Below are 18,547 nucleotides of genomic sequence, written 5' to 3'. Positions count from 1 at the left end.
TATATTGTTGAATTCTCTTCCTGCATCATATGAGTCTTTCAGGGACACGATGTGCACCGCAAATAAAACCCTAAGTGTTGACACCGTTATCTCAGCCCTTCAAGGGAAGGCTATGAGAAAGTTAAACGGCGACATGGGGGCATCTTCCGATGCACTGATTACGAGGGGCAGAGATTCTGAGCGAGGTACAGGATCCTCAAGGCCTAGATCCAAATCCAAGGGCAAGGGCAAAGGAAAATTAAAGTGTTGGAATTGTGGGTTGTCTGGACACATGAAGAAGGATTGTAAAAATCCTAAAGCAAAGAAAGAAAATTTAGCGGATTCTTCCAAGAAGGTCAATGTTGTCACATCTGATGAAGAGACAAGTGGTGGTGAAGTTCTGTTTGTGTCTATGATCGGATATGTTCATGACAATCATGCAGATGAGTGGATCCTAGACACAAGAGCGTCATATCACATGAGTCCTCATTGGAGTTGGTTCACTAGTTACAAGGAATGCGATGGTGGACAGGTTTTTATGGACAATGACAATGCCTGTAATGTTGTGGCTATTGGCACGGTGAACATCAAGATGTTTGATGGGATGGAGCGTACCTTGACCGACGTCAAGCACGTTCCTGATATGAAGAAAAGTCTGATTTCTCTCGGTGCACTCGAGGCTATAGGGTGCAAGTTCACCGGTATTGATGATGTCCTTAAAGTTTCAAAAGGGACACTCGTGGTTATAAGAGCGCAGAGGCACGAAAACCTTTACAGGTTGGTTGGGAGCACTTCGGCAAGTGGAGCGGCAATAGCTATTGTAGACTCCACGTCTCTACGTATGTGGCATGCTTGTTTGGGCCACATGAGCGAGCGAGGCATGAAGGTACTTTCTGATCGATGTTTGATTCTAGCTTTTAAAAATTTTGATTTAGATATATGTGAACATTATATATATAGTAAATAATCTAGACTGTCTTTTAAATCTGAAAAATATGTTTGTAAGGGAGTGCTAGATTATGTGCACTCTGACATATGGGGGCCATCGCCAGAAGTTTCCATTGGGGGGTCGTCATGGTTTATTTCATTCATTGACGATTACTCCATGAAAGTTTGGGTTTACTTCATGAAACATAAATCCGAAGTTTTCTCCATATTCAAGCAATGGAAGGCAATGGTGGAAAAATAGTCAGGGCGAAAAATAAAGGTTTTAAGGACTGATAATGATGGAGAATTTACTTCCACTGAGTTTAATGATTATTACAAGGATGAAGGGACCATCAGGCACAACACAGTACGCCACATGCCCGAGCAAAACAGTGTAGCTGAGTGAATGAATCGGACTCTCCTGGAGAGGGATAGATGCATGTTAAGTAATGCTGCATTGGGCAAGGACCTATGGACTGAGGTCACTAAGACAGCCTGTTATTTGATGAACTAGTATCCTTTAACGACAATTGAATGTAAAATCCTAGAGGAAGTATAGAGTGGTCAGAAAATTGACTACTCAGATCTACGCATATTTGGTTGTGATGCTTACTCTCATGTATCGTCAGTTGAGAGCGATAAATTAGACCATAAAGCTAAAAAGTATATCTTTGTTGGCTATGACATTGGTGTGAAAGATTACAGGTTATTCAATAAGGTCATCACTAGCTGTGACGTTAGATTCGATGAAAGCTCCCTATTTCGCAAGAATGATCAAGATGAGAAAGAAGAACAAGAAAGGGTAATTGGAGACGTCCAAATTGACACAGATGATACTCAGGTAGAGACAGATGCAAAGACAGAGGTACAAGATCATGTGGAGCAGCCACCTATGAGAAGGAACCCACCACGTGATCGCAGGCTACCGGCAAGATACAGGGACAACTCTAATATTGCATATGCCCTCATTATAGATGAGGGAGACCCGTCTACTATTCAGGAGGCTCTTGATGGATCTGATGCAAAAAAGTGGAAGGCGGCTATGGACGAGAGATGGACTCGTTGCACAAAAATCATACATGGGAGCTAGTGGAGCTTCCTGTGGGCCGAAAAATGATCTGATGTAAGTGGTTATTCAAAAGAAAACAGGATAGATACAAAGCAAGGTTGGTAGCGAAGGGTTATGCTCAAAGAGAAAGAATCGACCTCATAAAGATATTCGCGCCGGTGTTTAAGCAGGTATCTATTAGATTCGTGTTGACGCTGGTTGCCAAATATGATCTTGAGTTGGAACAGATGGATGTGAAGACTGCATTCCTGTACGGGGAATTGGAAGAGCAGATCTACATGAAGCAACCAGAGGGCTACGAAGTTAAAGGGGCAGAGAAAATGCTTACAGGTTAATGAAGTCGTTGTACGGCCTGAAACAGTCACCTAGGCAGTGGTGTAAAAAATTTGATTCTTTCATGGTGAGTCAAAAATTTACTCAGAGTGAATACGATCATTGTGTCTATTACAAGATACTGAGTGATGAAAAATTCATCATCATAGTACTGTATGTTGATGATATATTGATCGCCTATCATGATATGTCTGAAATCAACGTACTGAAGACTTAGTTATCAGGGACATTCGAGATGAAATATCTGGGGGCTGCAAAGAGGGTTCTCGGCATAGATATTCATAGAAACAAGAAGAAGAGCAGGTTTTGTCACAGGCAGAATATCTTGAAAAGGTATTGATCAAATATGGGATGGACCAAGCAAAGCTGGTGAGCGTTCCCCACGTAATTCACTTCAAGCTTTCCTTAGAACAATGTCTTAAATCAAATGAGAAAAAATAAGTTATGTTTCATGTGCCTTATTTGAATGCGGTTGACAGTTTAATGTATATCATGGTCTGTACAAGACCGGATATTTCATAGGCAGTTGGTGTTGTGAGCAGAGACATGTCAAACCCTGGTAAGCAACATTGGGAAGCTGTGAAATGGTTACTTCAATACATTCGAGGTACGAAAGACTGCATTTTAACTTTTGAGAAAACATGGACAAAGTTGGTAGGGTATGTGGATTCCGACTATACGGGCAGTATAGATTCTAAGAAGTCTACCTCAAGATACTCGTTTGTACTATTGGGTGGAGCAATTGGTTGGATGTCAAAGCTTCAGTCCGTGGTAGATCTTTTCACGACCGAAGCAAAATATATGGCAGTGACAGAAGCATTTAAAGAATGTGTTTGGCTTAGAGGCATGATAAATTAGTTGAGACTTCAGCAGGAGGAAGTGCCAGTTAACTATAATAGCGAGAGCGCTATTAATTTGACTAAAAATTCTGTTTATCACTCACGTACTAAACACATTGATGTTCGTCACCACTTTATCCGACAGGTGCTTGAGGAAGGAGGCGTCACACTGGAAAAGATTCACACCAGCCTGAATCCAGCAGACATGCTCACCAAGGTCGTTCCTACAGAGAAGTTCAAGTTCTGTGCAACTTCTCTAGGCTTGGCGATAGCGTAAAAGAAGGACGGAGTGTGCGCAAGAAGCATTGATTGAAGATATGATGCGACGAAGAGATAAGAGAAGAGGTCAAGGAGTTACATGATTGAAGATTGAAAACTTGGTGGAGATTATTGTCAGAAGCCTTCAATCTGCTTTTTTGGTTGCTTGACCGATCAAGGGTCAGGCTCGACCGGTCGAGGGAGCTGCTCAACTCAAAAGTCCAATGAGCACATGTTTTTGGTGTCCGGGCCGCTCGACCAGTCGAGGGGATGGTTCGACTGGTCGAGCGGGTTGCTGGACTAGTCGAGGCCCTCCTTCGACTAGTCGAGGTTACGCAAATCTTGCGCGGACTGCATAAATCTGAGGCGGTTTCCTGACTTTTCCGAACTAGGTGCGTAAGTAGAGTTTCCTAAACTATAAATAGGGGTCCCAAGGGCTATTATATGGCATTCTAAAGATTTCTAAAAGTTTTTCAAGTATTCCTAAAGGGTTCTAGGGTTATCAAAGGGAATAGCAAGGGTGAGATTCGAGATTGTTTGAATCAGGTAAGTCCTCTCTCTTGTAATTTCTTTTCATAGTAGATTTCTGTCGCTTTGTTCCGTGGTTTTTTCCCTAAAGGGTTTTCTACATTAAATCTTTGTGTTCTTCTGTGATTGCTTGTTACTATTGAATTGTTATCCTAGATCTAGATCTGTGTGATTCCGCATCACAAATCCCCAACAGTTACTCCCTTTGTTAGGCCCAAGCACAGGTTCATAAATCAAGACAGTAGATAAAGATTTATGGTTATGATAGCCTGAAAATGATCAGTTGAGATTTGAGTAGAGAAACAAAATAGGTCCCATCATCATCTTGAAATATTTATTGAATAGATCTTGTTGACCAAGTGCCTTTAATCTTGTGTTAGAGAGAATCTCTTTTGGTCCAACCAAATGAATTTTTGGTCTGACCAAAGATTGTTGTTTCGACCTGAGCTCTCAGAGGTAGGGACAGCTAGAAGGTCGAGGTTCATGAAAGCAGGGACGGCCGAACGTGCTCGGACAATGAGAGAAAGGAAAAGGGAAAAGGGAGCTTGCACGCTCGGACAGTGACAGAGGAGGGGGGTTAGGGATTAGGCGTTCGGGTTGATCGGACGAACAGATTTTTTTTTTTGTTTTTTTGTTTTGATATTTATAGTATAAAACTGAGTCAGTCCGAGTTGAACTAAGTTGGGTTCGAGCCTTCGTCCGAGCAAATCGAGTCGAGCTTAGGCCAACTCAAACTAGGAATAAAATCTCCACAACATACAATGTATGTGAGTAAGTCTTGGAAATTTTTGTCTTGGTAATTAATTGTCTTGAAAGGAGAACTTTAAATATTTTAAGAACACAATAAGATATTTTAATTAAAGTTAACAGAGTGTGTGTGTGTGTGTGTGTGTGTGTGTGTGTGTGTGTGTGTGTGTGTGTGTGTGTGTGTGTGTGTATATATATATATATATAGTTGATATCTATTTCACAACAATTTTACCCCTAAAAGCCCACTAGCAACTTTTATTTTGGCCACCCATAGAAGCCTTCCCAAACTAGGGCCGAATTTTTCTCTTTCTCATTTCTCTCTTCCTTCTTCTCTCTTCAAGTGCCTTGAACATGCCACATATCATAGTAATTAAAATTGGATCCTTAAAAAAGTAGATTGGTAAATAAAATAAAAGGTATTTTGAGCTAAAACATAAAATGTTTGTATCAATGGATGGTCGATAAAAGAACAATGCTAGCTTACCTTGTGCTAAGTACTTCGCTAATCAGGAGGCCTTCTAGTTGAAACTTTTATGAGAACCATTGCAACGATCACATTACCTTATGTTTAGTTGGAACTTAAAAATCATAACCATCCAAAACTCAAGGTATACCCTACCTTGGGAAACAGTTGCGATGGGATTACCACCATTATTTTTGTATTAGAGTCCATTGAGATGTTTATATGTCATCCAATCCATTTGTCTGATCATGTGACCCATCTAGATGAAAGAGTTACCCAAAAATTACAGCATTTCAAAACTCAGGTGGGCCATTCATTTGAATTTGGAGGGTTTTAATTATATATTTGGGGGTGGCCCACCTGAGTGTTGAATCAGTCAGATTTTTGGAGTCCAGATTAAAATGGAGTGATGCACCTGATGGACAAGGTGGATTTCATGCAAGTTAAGTTGTTTTCCCATGTTAGATAAAGTGACCCCAGTAACTACCTATTGCTGAGTTATGCAAGTGTTTTCCTTTCATAAAATGTGTGTATTGTCACAAGAAAAATATATATATAAATCAGAACAAAATATGTGAGTTAGCTTAAGGCCTGCAATACAATCTACTAATGGTAGGAATGTGAGATACGCCGTGCATCAAGAGAAAAAAGAATCTAGTTGCAGCTTTTGACAATATGGATCACTTCCCAACTTGGAGCCGACCTGATGATGGTGTCGACGACTGCAAGCCAGTCTTCCTCAATTTTGAGCCATCTCGACCACAAAAAATTAAAAAAAAAAAATAATAATAATTTCAATTGCTGATAGAGCCAGGAACCCGCCATAATCATTTCTAATAACGACGGGAGCCTGCCCGGCCCCGGCCCTTGATGAGCTGTCAAAGTTTAACTTTAGGCATCCCAAATTAGGAGGGGCCCATTTCACTAGTTTCAAGTTTGGGTCCAAGGCTCTTTAGGATCATTTGACCCCAAGGACATAATTTTCCCATTATGGGCGGGTCAGAAAGGGTTTATAGAGTCAGAGGTACTGAAATATTCCTGAATACCAGACCAGACTTTGAAGAGGGTTTTCCTATTGAGGATAATATATTAATAGAGCAAGTAAGAAAGGCAGTTGTAATTGCACATGTGTAACTATTGTGAAATGGTTTTATGAATTTCTTCATTAGAGCTGGCTTAATTTCTTGCTGGCTCTATTAGTGTATTATTCACAACATTCTCACCACTATAACTTAGAAGTGGATAACTTTGTGGGGCCTACCATAGATATATGTCTTGTCCATGTTGTACATTTGTTTTTCTAGATCATTTTAGCGCATGATCCCAAAATTAAATCATAATCAAAGTTCAAGTAGACAACAGTTGGAATAATGATGTCCATCGTTGAGACCTTTGTAGGGCACACAGTGATGTTTGGTTGTCATCGAACTTGTTTATAAGCTTACGCAAACATAAACAAAGGAAAAACAGAAATATCATATTTATCCAAACTTCTATAGCCACTAAGAAGTTTTCAGCTGTAGACATTCAATTCACACTGTTTTTTGTAGCATGGTCTACTTGATCTTTGGATGTATTTAAATTTTGGGATCATGTACTAAAACAATATGTTAAAATGGATAGACTGCATGGATAAAATATATAAATAATAGCGGGCTTCACAGACTTTACTTAGCATGCTTATGCTTATTGACTTACTCAGTACTTAATCCCCTTCCCTAGCTTTATCAAAATGAGAAATTTATATCCATATGAATATTTGATTTTTGGGTCGTATAAGACCTTGTAGATCTCCTTTTATCAAAATGAGAAATTTATATATGAGATAGATTATTGAGCAATGATTATATTATCTTTCTATCTTCAAAAAATTAGAGTAAATTAAGATTTCTAAGCTTTCTTGGCACCTGACATAGCTACATTGTTAATTAAGAAGGATATGGGTATATTAGTGTAATTACGTAATTAATATAATGACACTTTAGAAATTGTCCCTACATCTGTTTTTAACCATTTATCAACTATAGTAGTGACAACTACATGGACGGTCCAGATTGAAAAGTCAGCATCCTGGTGCACTGTGGAGAGAGAATGGTGAGGAAGGGATGAATGGGAGAAAAGTGTGCCACGTGCCAATTCGTCTATGCCTGGCCCCTCTAGCTTTATTTGGCATGTGTACTATTAAACAGAGAGTACCTGTGTACAGAAATCAAGACAGGCCATCAGTTGGGTGGGCCATATCCCGGAAATCAAGGTAATCAGACTGTGATGGCTTTCTGACCAATGGTTGTGAAAGGGACATTACCTCAATTATGAGTAATGGTCCACTTGCAACTGAAAAATTAAAAAAAACTTAATAAATTAAATAAATATAAAAAATTTGCCATCACTACCATTTTTAGCATATAACCCAAATATGGTGGTCCACCATATCAACGGTCCCTATCACTGTGCATGCTTGCCTTCCAAGAAGGGTGAGCGTTTCTAGTAACTCGACATACGTACGTGAAAAGATTGTGCGTAGCACAAACGTACGTACGTGTGGTAATTAATAATTACTGTACGTTCATGTTGTGGGGCCCACAACGATGTTTGACTGAATATACAGCTAGATTCTAAATTTTAACTTGATACATGACTCAGGTGGGCCACGCCAAAGGTAAGAGGGGAACGCCCACCGTAGAAACTTGCAGATGATGGAATGTGGGGTCCACCGTGTGATTTTAACCTATCAAATCAGTTATTGGATGGGCCCCACTAGGATAAAGAGACACAAAAATACTTGGGCTATTCCAAAATTCAGGTGGGCCACACCATGTGAATAAATACGTTTTAGGTGTGCTTGTACATTGCTCCTTTGGTGTGAGGATGATTCCTGGATTGTACGGTGAACATGATGCGCAACGGACGCACGGTGTGGCTCGGCCCCCCATATATCTTCAAGATCATTGGGGAGCGGATTAGGTGCGATCCGGCGAAATCAAAGACCGTGCGGCACTTACTGTGGGCCCCACCTTGATGTATTTATTTTATATCCACGCAGTTCATTGGTTTTTCCCGATCATTTTAAGGCATGAGCCAACAAATGAAGAAGATCCGAATCTCATTTGTACTATACTATAGGAAACATTGTTGATTGAACGATATACCATTAAAAAATTCCTAGAGCCCACCATAATGTTTATTTTCCATCCACCCTGTTCATAAGGTCAGATAAACCTGGATGAAGAAAAAAACTAAATATCATTTTGATCCAAAACATTTTTAGCCCAATAATAATCAATCAGTACTGTTTCTTATGGTATGGTCCACCTTAGTATTGGATCTGCCTTATTTTTGAGCTTATCTAATAAAATAATCTAGAAAAACGGATGGACTGCGTGGATACAGTATAGATAAATCAAGGTGGGCCCCACGCTATCAGTCGCAAGTCTTGGGTGTGGGCGGGGCCGCACGTAATCTGCTCCCATATGACAGTGCGTTCGATGATTCCCCGATCCATTGATAGTGGGCGGGAATTCCTACGCAGAATTCCCACTCACTTTTTCTAAATTTGGCGGGAACTCTGAGTTTGATTCGCATTGGATTCCCCACCACAAATCATGGATTGGACGGCGGGAGATGTTTGGTACAAAATGTCAAGCGCACTAATAATAGAAACATGTGACTCATGATGTGCTACGTGGCAACAGCTGCTACAACCGTCCACTTAAATTGCTCTAGGATTCAATCAAATCAGCTCATCACGTGGGCGCCACCGTACATTTTCTTTATCTAGTCAAGCTGATCTGAACCTCAGGTGGGCCATGCGAGTACATTGAATGTTGAATCTTTAACGTCCATTCTTTTTACAGACGTGTGGCCCATCTGATGATTGGATTATTCTGATTTTTTACGAAATGTATCCACCCGGTGGGATCCCCCTGATAAGAGGCTTGGATCTGGCACAGATGGGCCACACGATGGAGAGGTCTAATTGCAAGAGAGTGTGGTTGCTTCTACACGAATCATATTTCAATATTTTTAATAGAGATGGGCCACACGAGCTTGAGCTTGAATAAATAACCGTAATATGGGCCAGTGAGTGGGCCCAGGTGAGCAAAGTACAACGCGATGGACCAACTACGTTACAACGATGAGGTTCGTAAGCCCACACGTGTGTGGAGCTATCTACACGCCAACATGGAACACATTGGAGAGATCCGAGCCTTTCATCAGGTGGGCCAAGCTGTTTAGATACTAACTACTAAGTGGGCCTAGTGTACAAAACAAAGGTTCTGCAAATGCAATTTTGTAGCCGTCCATTGTTCATCCCATTGCTTGTACGATGTGACCCACCTGAGTAGTGAAACGGCCTGGTTTGTAGGCCGTAAGATCTAAACAGTGAGGCCCACCTGATGGAAAGTTCTCTCTCTCACAGGTGTGCCATGATTACGTGTGCGCGTGCATAGCTCCACACGCGCGTGTGCTGAGCAAACATTCGACGCATGTAGTAATTAAACTAATGGCTCTTAAGTACACATGACTAGATTTCTTGAAAATAAAAGGTCAAGATACATTCCATCATTCTCAATAGAATCATGGAGATTTTTCATTGGGTCCTGGTGGGCCCCATGGGATCAACAGGAATTTTCTTCGATCCTAGGTGGGGCTTGACCGTGCAGACGATGACGATTTAAATCAGACAATTCCCTATGCATGCTAACTCAGGCATGAGTGGGTCACATGCTTTGGAAAAAGAGAATTTGCGTGTGTGTGCGCTTGTGTGTATCAATGACTGTTAATACGTACATGTGGGCCACCTTCTGCTCTAACTGGCCTGATCTGTGGGACGTGGTTTGGTTAGTGACCTCAACACTAGCCAACTAATTTTAGAGGTTGGATCTAAAGTTGAGGCAGATTCAAATATCATGTTGACCACACCACAAGAAACAGTAGGGATTGAATGCTTACTGCCTAAAACATTTTGGGGCCACAGAAGTTTTGGATCAAATTGATATTTGTGATTTCCCTTCATCTAGATCTGTGTGAAATTATCAACAGCTTAGATGATGAATAAACATTACAGTGGGCCCAAGGAAGTTTTTAACGGTGAACGTACAATCAACATTGTTTTCCTGTAGTGTGTTTGACCTGAGATTTGGATCCGTGTCATTTTTGAGATATGCATTTGAAATGAATTGACAAAAAGGATGGACAAGGTTGATAAAAAACATACATCATGGTGGGGCTCACGGAACTTTAACATCAGCTAGCTGGCTGGTCTTGGGGTCACCACTCACCAGCCAAACCGCATCCAATTTTTGGACCAAGGGACATAATTAGTGAGACCCACCTGATGAACGGCCCTGATCCTACCTGTATGTGCCATGTTGGCACTAGCCATGGACCATGACACTTCTCTCCTAACCACGGGTGTAATTGAAATTAAAGTCCGGGATAGCAGGTTCTAGTTCAAATGGGAAAAGCAAATTAAAGGGGTTTGAAAAAGATGGTTTGGAGGTACAAATGATTAAGACAAACATACGCCAAAGCTTATCTCTTATGAAAATATGTCTTCCAAGCTATATAAAGTAACATCTTTTTTATTTTTGAGCTTTGAATTCATGTGATCTTGAGTGGCATGTCAACAGCTACCCTCCATGTGGGGCCCACCTTGTCCCAAACATGGGGAACACATATGACAAGCAATACAAGCACCAACACACATATGGCCACGCCCACCATTATTATCAACACACCCACAAATTGGTCTTCTCCACCTCAAAACAAAATAATAAAAAAAGAGAAAGAAAGAAAAAAAAGATGTTGAATCATCAATCTAGACCGTTCAGACTGTGGGGACTACTTTGGATAGATCATTGCCTGGAAATAGCACTCATCGAACCATCCTGACCATTCAGTTTCTGGGTGTCGAATGGATGGATATGAAAAAGTTTACCAACGGTCGAAATTTCAATCGGCAAGATCGGATGGCTAAGATTGTACCATGGGTGAATTTTTCGGTTGATGCTGCATCCACGGTGGGCCACACAATTTGGTTGATTTGGAGTACTATATGTATGCCACGTGTACAGTGGATGAACTGTCACAAATAAGAAAATGGTAAAACGAGGCCAGCCTCACATACACACCCCATCTCTCCGGAGGAAAAAGGAAGTTTTTATGCGCTGGCAGAGTGCGATGGATGATGTGTAGGCACTTTGAAATTACAAAGAAATTTCCTTGCAATACAAGTCAAATCGTCCAAGCTATGGGATTGGTGGACATTTATTAGACAGTTAAAAGCAAAAACTACTAAATAATCTTTTGTATTGAAAAAGTGTCCATGAATGAAAATTAGGATTATTTTACCAAATTGATTTTCTTACTGTAACTTAGCAACAAAGGGTTCTGAAATTTCATTAGTTTAGTTGAGTTAATGCATTCCATTTGTATGAATTCTAAGCACTGCATATTATGGCCCGTTTGGTTTTCCAATCGCAATAATAATGGTTGGAAATGGATAATGATAACTTACCTAGCTAATAGCTATGTGGTGACATTATCTATATTTGACTGCAATGATATGTTTATTATTATTGTTTGTTTTAGGTAAAAATTAATATAAAGATAATAATTTTATAATATAAAACTATAATAATTATAATTTATTTTACTTATTTTCTTTACGAGTGTATTTTACTTTTAATTATGAGCTATAATTTTTATTTAAAACAAACACTTACTTTGCATTATATAAAAACTTGGAAAACCAAACAAGGTTCTAATTGTCATGTGCCTGCCTGCCTTTGACTAGTTAGTTGAGCTAGTAGAGGCATATTCCCTAAAGGAGTGGGGTCTAGGCCCCCTGAAGCCATATTGTATGAGTTTTTCATGAACCCATATTTTAGCTTGGTCTCATAAGCAATTATTTATATATACATATATCATCCAATTTATTTGATGCAATCATGCCATCATAAAAAATGAGAAACTAACCCCCAAAATTAGGAAAGTAGATTGCCTCTTGTGCTTGCTTGGATGTACTCAATCCACGGAGGGCTTTGTTGGGCCATCATGTTGTATGTAATTTTATTTATGCTATTAATCCAATTTTCAATACGTGAGAGTATGAGCTAAAAATTAGGTTGATCCGACGTTCAAGTGGGCGACATAGTGGGGATTGAATGCCCACCACATTAAAAATTGCTTGGGAGTTGTAGAAGTTGTGATTGAGCTGATATTTATGTTTTTCATTCATCAAGGTCCATGTGATATCATGCTCCAAAAATCGGCACTCGAATACGGAAACTCTGATTCCGAGTTTTCAAGTATAAACCTATCAAACATGTATGTGGACGAGTTCAAAAGTGCCCGCACAATCTAATTAATATTCATTCATAATTAATAATAAGAGTAGCTTTAAATCAACAGCCTCAAATGTTAAACATAGATAATTAAATCCAAAAATATATGTTAATATGTAAAATATAGAACTCCAAAAGTGGTATTTGCTCAGATGGGAGCTATACAAGTCATAATAAACATTTAAGAACACAACTAATGGAGTCCATCTAACTGGGGACTACAAAGTACTAATTTTTAAAATGTACGAAAAGGAGAAAAGTGAGGCACTTCACCCAAGCCTATCTATCGGACAACTAGAAGTACAGAGCGCTATCAACAGAATCCACTATGTTTTGTCTAATGTGTTGGTCTTGGTAGTACCTGTATCAATAAAAACGTCTGATTGGTGTTTTCAAACACCATTCAAAGTGAGAGTGAGTAGCTAACTTAGTGGTTCCATTAGTTCTAAGTCATACATGTTATCGACTAACTAATTATCATAAAGAATGTAAAGCAGGTAGACAATCATTTCATTAGTACTCTTGTTAAATGCATGAACAAAATTATGACATGATGCATGCCTTCACAATCCAACACTTCCACATAAGTGACTTCAATGCTTATTTTGCAAATGTCAATATTCTTTTATCACGCCATTACAATGCCAAATCGTAATACCTTAAAATAATGCAATGCGATTGATGTATATGTTTAACTGAATAATTATTAAGTCATGTTCGTCTAGCATATTGGGGAAGCTAGAGTACCGCCATTTAATCATTGGTCTCAACCGAATTGTTGGGCTCGAAACGACTGTAACAACTCCTTTCATATGTTCTTGATCCATTTTGAGTTCATCACTCCTAATCAAACATATACGATAGGCAAATTGTCAATAACATTGCTTAATTAATATTATGGGGAGGCTCGTCACTCCAGCGTATGCCGATAATACAAACACGGTATCCTATACCACCATAATCGACTTATGAGTCTTATGAATCGTATCGCTAATGGTTATAAGCAGACACATTTAATGGGAATGGAGTATTCTAAATTTAATTAGTCATTATTATACATTGTGAACATACATGATCAGTCAGTCGTTAGACTAATTTGATTAACTTGGGAGAACTCTGACACAACCGGTGTTGGGTGCAAGCATCACATAGTCCAATTACTACCGGTCTTCCATGTTTGACCCAGGTCGATCGAACAAACATAGGGTGGCTGACCTAACTCGAGTCACCACTTAGTTTAGGTGATTTGCCGATTAACCCAACATCGTAAGTAGTTCTAAACGTCATTAAAGACTAACAATTCATTAGACAATTATAATGATATTTCGCATAAACCCTAAATTTAGTAACTTATTCATTCAAGCATTTTATTAAACATGTGAGCATCAATAAGCAAGTAATTACATGATTTGTAATTAAAATCAAAATATTGAGATGTTATATGTATCGAGTCATTCACAACAAGTAATCGTTAATTAAGAGCCTTAAGTGTCGATAAATGGTAACATATGAATAATGATTCACACCTTAGAGGATTTCACGTGACCTAATCGCACTTAGGGTTAAAATTTTTGAGGGAAATCACCAATTCATAATATATAGTAAGAAAATATCGTTAATAATAAGTAAACTAGGTATAGGTTGAGAAATTGAATGGTTAAATGTAAGTCTTACTTTCAGTGGTAAGTGACGGTGGATTCGGCGGAGGATTCAGTAAGTCCAAGGGTTTGGTTGATAAGATACTAACCTCCAAGCACCAGGATTCTTCCCTCTCTCACACACTCACTCTCTTCCTCTTTCTCTCTTCTTCTCTTTCTCTTCTTTTCTCTTGCTAAGGCAATTTGTATGGAGGAAGGGGGTTATCGAAAGTTGAAATTTTATAATGTCAGAAATGGTGTAATTGGCCCCAAGAGCCAAATTTTTGGTGTATTGACCCTATGTTAAGGTGTTTTCAACTGTTGAGGTCTACTAGAGGGTGGATGGGTCGATATACACAATGGAATAGATGAGCCTAGTGATGATCTACGCATGCATATGATCAGCTCGTCATTTGGATGCGTTAATCGATGAGTATAATTAGAAGTCAATTTGATGGTTACCGATTGGTACCGCGGTTATAGTGATTAGTACATAGTATTAACATAAATTGGTGCCCTAAATTTGGTCACTGATTTAACGATCTGAAAGCCACAACTTTGGCAAAGATCGGATATAGACAACTAACTTAAGTTCTTGATTAATTTCAGAAATATTCACACAATTCATGCACTAGTCTTGCAAGTTAAAGTTGAGTGATTCGAGATATGATCTCAACTCGATGTCCCGTGATGGACATCAAGCCCGTTGAGACAAATATTTTTCTATAGTCTCGGGTTTAGGGTCCTACTAACAAGTGGTCTAGAGCTTGTTCGGATAATTAATGCATTTTTTTAATGAATTGAGTAGTAAGATTTCTTGTACGTAATGATTAGTGTTTGAATTAGCTAAGTTCATAGTGTAATCTATTCGCAATTAATAAGAATGACGATCTAATCTTAATCACCATAAATCGTTGATTTTTAGGTTAAAAGAGTAATTAGGTCAGTTTAGTTTGTTAATTAAGATCTGACCCTTAGTTGTCTCGACTTTAGGTAAGTCTTATTTAATTATGTATATCTTGATTAGTCAGTAATAAGTCGATTAGATTTATGGCCCTAGATGAATAAATTACGAAACTAAACTTGAGGTATAAGTGATCAGTTGAATTTGTTAACTTTCTACGGTTAATTAATCGTATTTGTACAATTCTTTATTGATAACACTCGTGTATAGGCTTCATGAGTGTTAAAGGTTGGTAAGTGATAATGTAAGTTAATTATAGTGAAAAAAATTCAAAAATTTTTAAAATTCAAAAAGCAAAAATTTGAAAAGTTACATGTAATCTTATAAATAACTTGGATGGCATATGAACATCGCAGTAAGCTTTAAAAAGGTTTCAATGGTGGGTGTCCTTGTCACTGCTTTTACTAGTAGTGTGGTCCTCTTGACCATTGGATTTACTTTGCTTTTGGGCTCATACCCCAAAATAAACCGGTAAAATGGATAGACAGTGTGGAAAAAACACATACATCATGGTGCACCCCACAAAATTCTCGCATGGACCGAGTTCTTTGTGAAGGATGCAGCCCCTTCCAAAAATCAGACAGCATATCAGGTGAATATTTGGAAGCTTTTTGATGTGGTTGCGGTGTTACTGATAATTAAATTAGCATGAATTTTTTAGGTGTCCAATATTTTCAGTACAGGAACCTTTTGGACAGGATAGATGCCTTTAAATATGACAGGTTTTTTTTTAACACACCCACGCAAGCCGTAGTGGAATTTCACCGCCCATGGGTTTCGAACCCAAGACTTTGTGTTGAAACTCCTTAGAGTCTACCACCCGTGCAAGGATTTTGACCCTAAACAAATACGACGGTTAGGCCCCGTTATTTCGATCTCCAGTGCAGATTAGTCCCGTCTCTAGCAAAAGGGGGTAGTTGCAATAATTCGGTCCCGAGTGAGATCCTTGCAAATGTTACAAATCAGAAAGGAGGTATTTACAATTATCTCTCTTATGAATGTCAAAATCGCGCAATAATCACCGATTTTGAAATTTAGATTTTGATGATTTAGCCCCTTCTCATGGTACTGGCACGTTAGGACTAGCACGTGCACTTTACAGGCACACTCACAGCCATGGCCCACATTCCTGTGATCCATGCCGTTCGTCAAGTGTCCATCACTCCGTAGATGCTTTGGGCACAAAAAGCCACACTTGAACACTCATCATCCACACAACGATGTCGAAAATAAACCTACGGATTCTAAAATTAAAAATAAAAAATCGAAAGGTCTACACTCAATGTAAAAAAGATGTGGATCTTGTAAATGGACCAGCCTGATTTTTGTTGGGGGAATCTAGGTGGCAGGTCCCACACGATGGCAGCTCGGATCTTTCACACTGGCATTTTGGCACGTGTGCAATGTGGGTGTACATTCTAGCCTGTGCAATTCCCATTTCTATACGTCACCTTGCAAATTGCTCTTGCATGCATCATGCACGTCCCTTTCGAGTGGAATGGAAGTGATAAAACATCAAGGGTCACTGCTACAATTACACTTGATTTTACGTTTACATGACATGCAAATGGAAAAAAAAAAACTTGTAGTCCGTAGACTACTAAAACTAATCGTGGTCTGCGTCATTGGGCCATGCTTGTGGTTGATCGGAACCATTCAACAGTCAACATCCTGCCATGAACAAGCTGTGGAAATTTTCTGTTTCAAAAAACAATCATGACCGTTGGATCTATGGATAGATAAAATCATATATCGGATGGATGAACTTTTATATTCAAGTCTACCTTTTTGGATGGATAAGATCATCTTTATACATAAAAAGGATGGCCCACTGCTTTTACCCATCATGGAACATGGTGTATAACCATCTCTACCGTGCATGCAGTGCACATACCCTTCGATCCGGACTATCCAATCAATGGGCCATCTCTTGCATTGGCAATTGCCTGTAAATCACAAGGATCATACGTTCAATGGTCCACGGAAATGTCCAGTAGTGGATGGGTAAGATCATTTTATCCTTTCAACGTCTTGGATATGGCTCATCCAAGATGTGACCGATCCATCAGACGGTCAAGATTTATGGGTGCATGCACCAGTGAAAGTAATGGTGATCTATACACCCGCTTTTGGTGTGTATTCTGCGTACATGAGCTCACTAAAAATTCCACCGAAATTGGCTCTCTTTTTCATAAGAGGAATTTACGGCTCCCATGTCATTTTCTTTATTGTGAGGTTTTTAACATCCGTTGAAAACGTTTGCTCGAATACATCCCGATGTATTGAGTAGGGTACATCGTGACAACAGCAGTTGCATATGGAGTCATTTTCGGTGATCCAAACCGTTTATATGATGGGACTCAACATCGATCAATAATACTTTAGCAATTCAGTGATTTACATTATTTCTCTTGGATGTGGACCGCTGTCGGTTGCGTGGTAGGTTACTGATCAAAAATATAGAAATTTCCAATCTTGAAGATTTCAGGGGATACCAGTTATATCCGTGTTTCTTGTTGGATAAACAGTTTAGATCAATGGATATGACCTCAAATCCATTGGCTATAATCGCGACGTATCCTATGGTAATACGCCGGGATGTACTCTAGCAAACGTCTCTATTCCATTGAAAGGGAAAGATGTATTTGAATATACAATTTACAAATCCCATCACCAACACTGCATGTTTTATTTCACCAACGTGTCCCATTTTCAGGAAATCGACGCCGTGCAAAAGGTGGCTCCACCACGAAAATCACCTTTTGAAAAAATCAGGCCAATCCACTCACTAGAAGTCATGAGTTTGTACGTTGGTTCTAATGGTCGGCTGTCCAATGATTTGGATTTTTTGTTCCACATAACGAATGAAATTGCCTGGTTTTCATGCTAGATGATCCTCATGATGGATCTGATCTTTCTCACGGATCGGATGGGATTCCGTACAAGTGGTCCTATGTGATCATCCTCTTTAATAAGCATATATTCATTGATTTCCCTACTCCCCTGGACCACCTGAACTTGTGGTCCTGTGGGTCCATGGCTCTAGTCTATGGATGACAGGAACCAGTTGAGAGGTGTTCCCCACCATGGGTAGGCCACAAGCTTAAAAAGTGGACTTTTGCCAGTTAGATGTGAACGGTTGACTATGTTTTATTTTAAATTTCTAGATTTTATGAACAGTCAGGATCCTTATCCAAAAGGGTCGATTTCAGGGCCATGGACAATCCATCATATGGCCCACCTCCTGACTGGTGCCGGTCACCACTGTATACCAACACCTCGTAAGCACGATGTCAGGTACTCCCGAGGTGTACGATGTACACGAAGGTACTCTTCCACCATGATTTCATGGGCTGAGGTGTATGATCTTCTCCAACTCCAATGAGTCAGTTTTCCAAATGATAAACGATCCAGTGCTCTCAGAGCTGATAGCACCATCAGCTATGGTACT

Source organism: Magnolia sinica, chromosome 3, assembly GCF_029962835.1.
Source record: "Magnolia sinica isolate HGM2019 chromosome 3, MsV1, whole genome shotgun sequence".
Taxonomy (NCBI): Eukaryota; Viridiplantae; Streptophyta; class Magnoliopsida; order Magnoliales; family Magnoliaceae; genus Magnolia; species Magnolia sinica.
Note: the sequence above shows the minus strand (reverse complement) of the source record.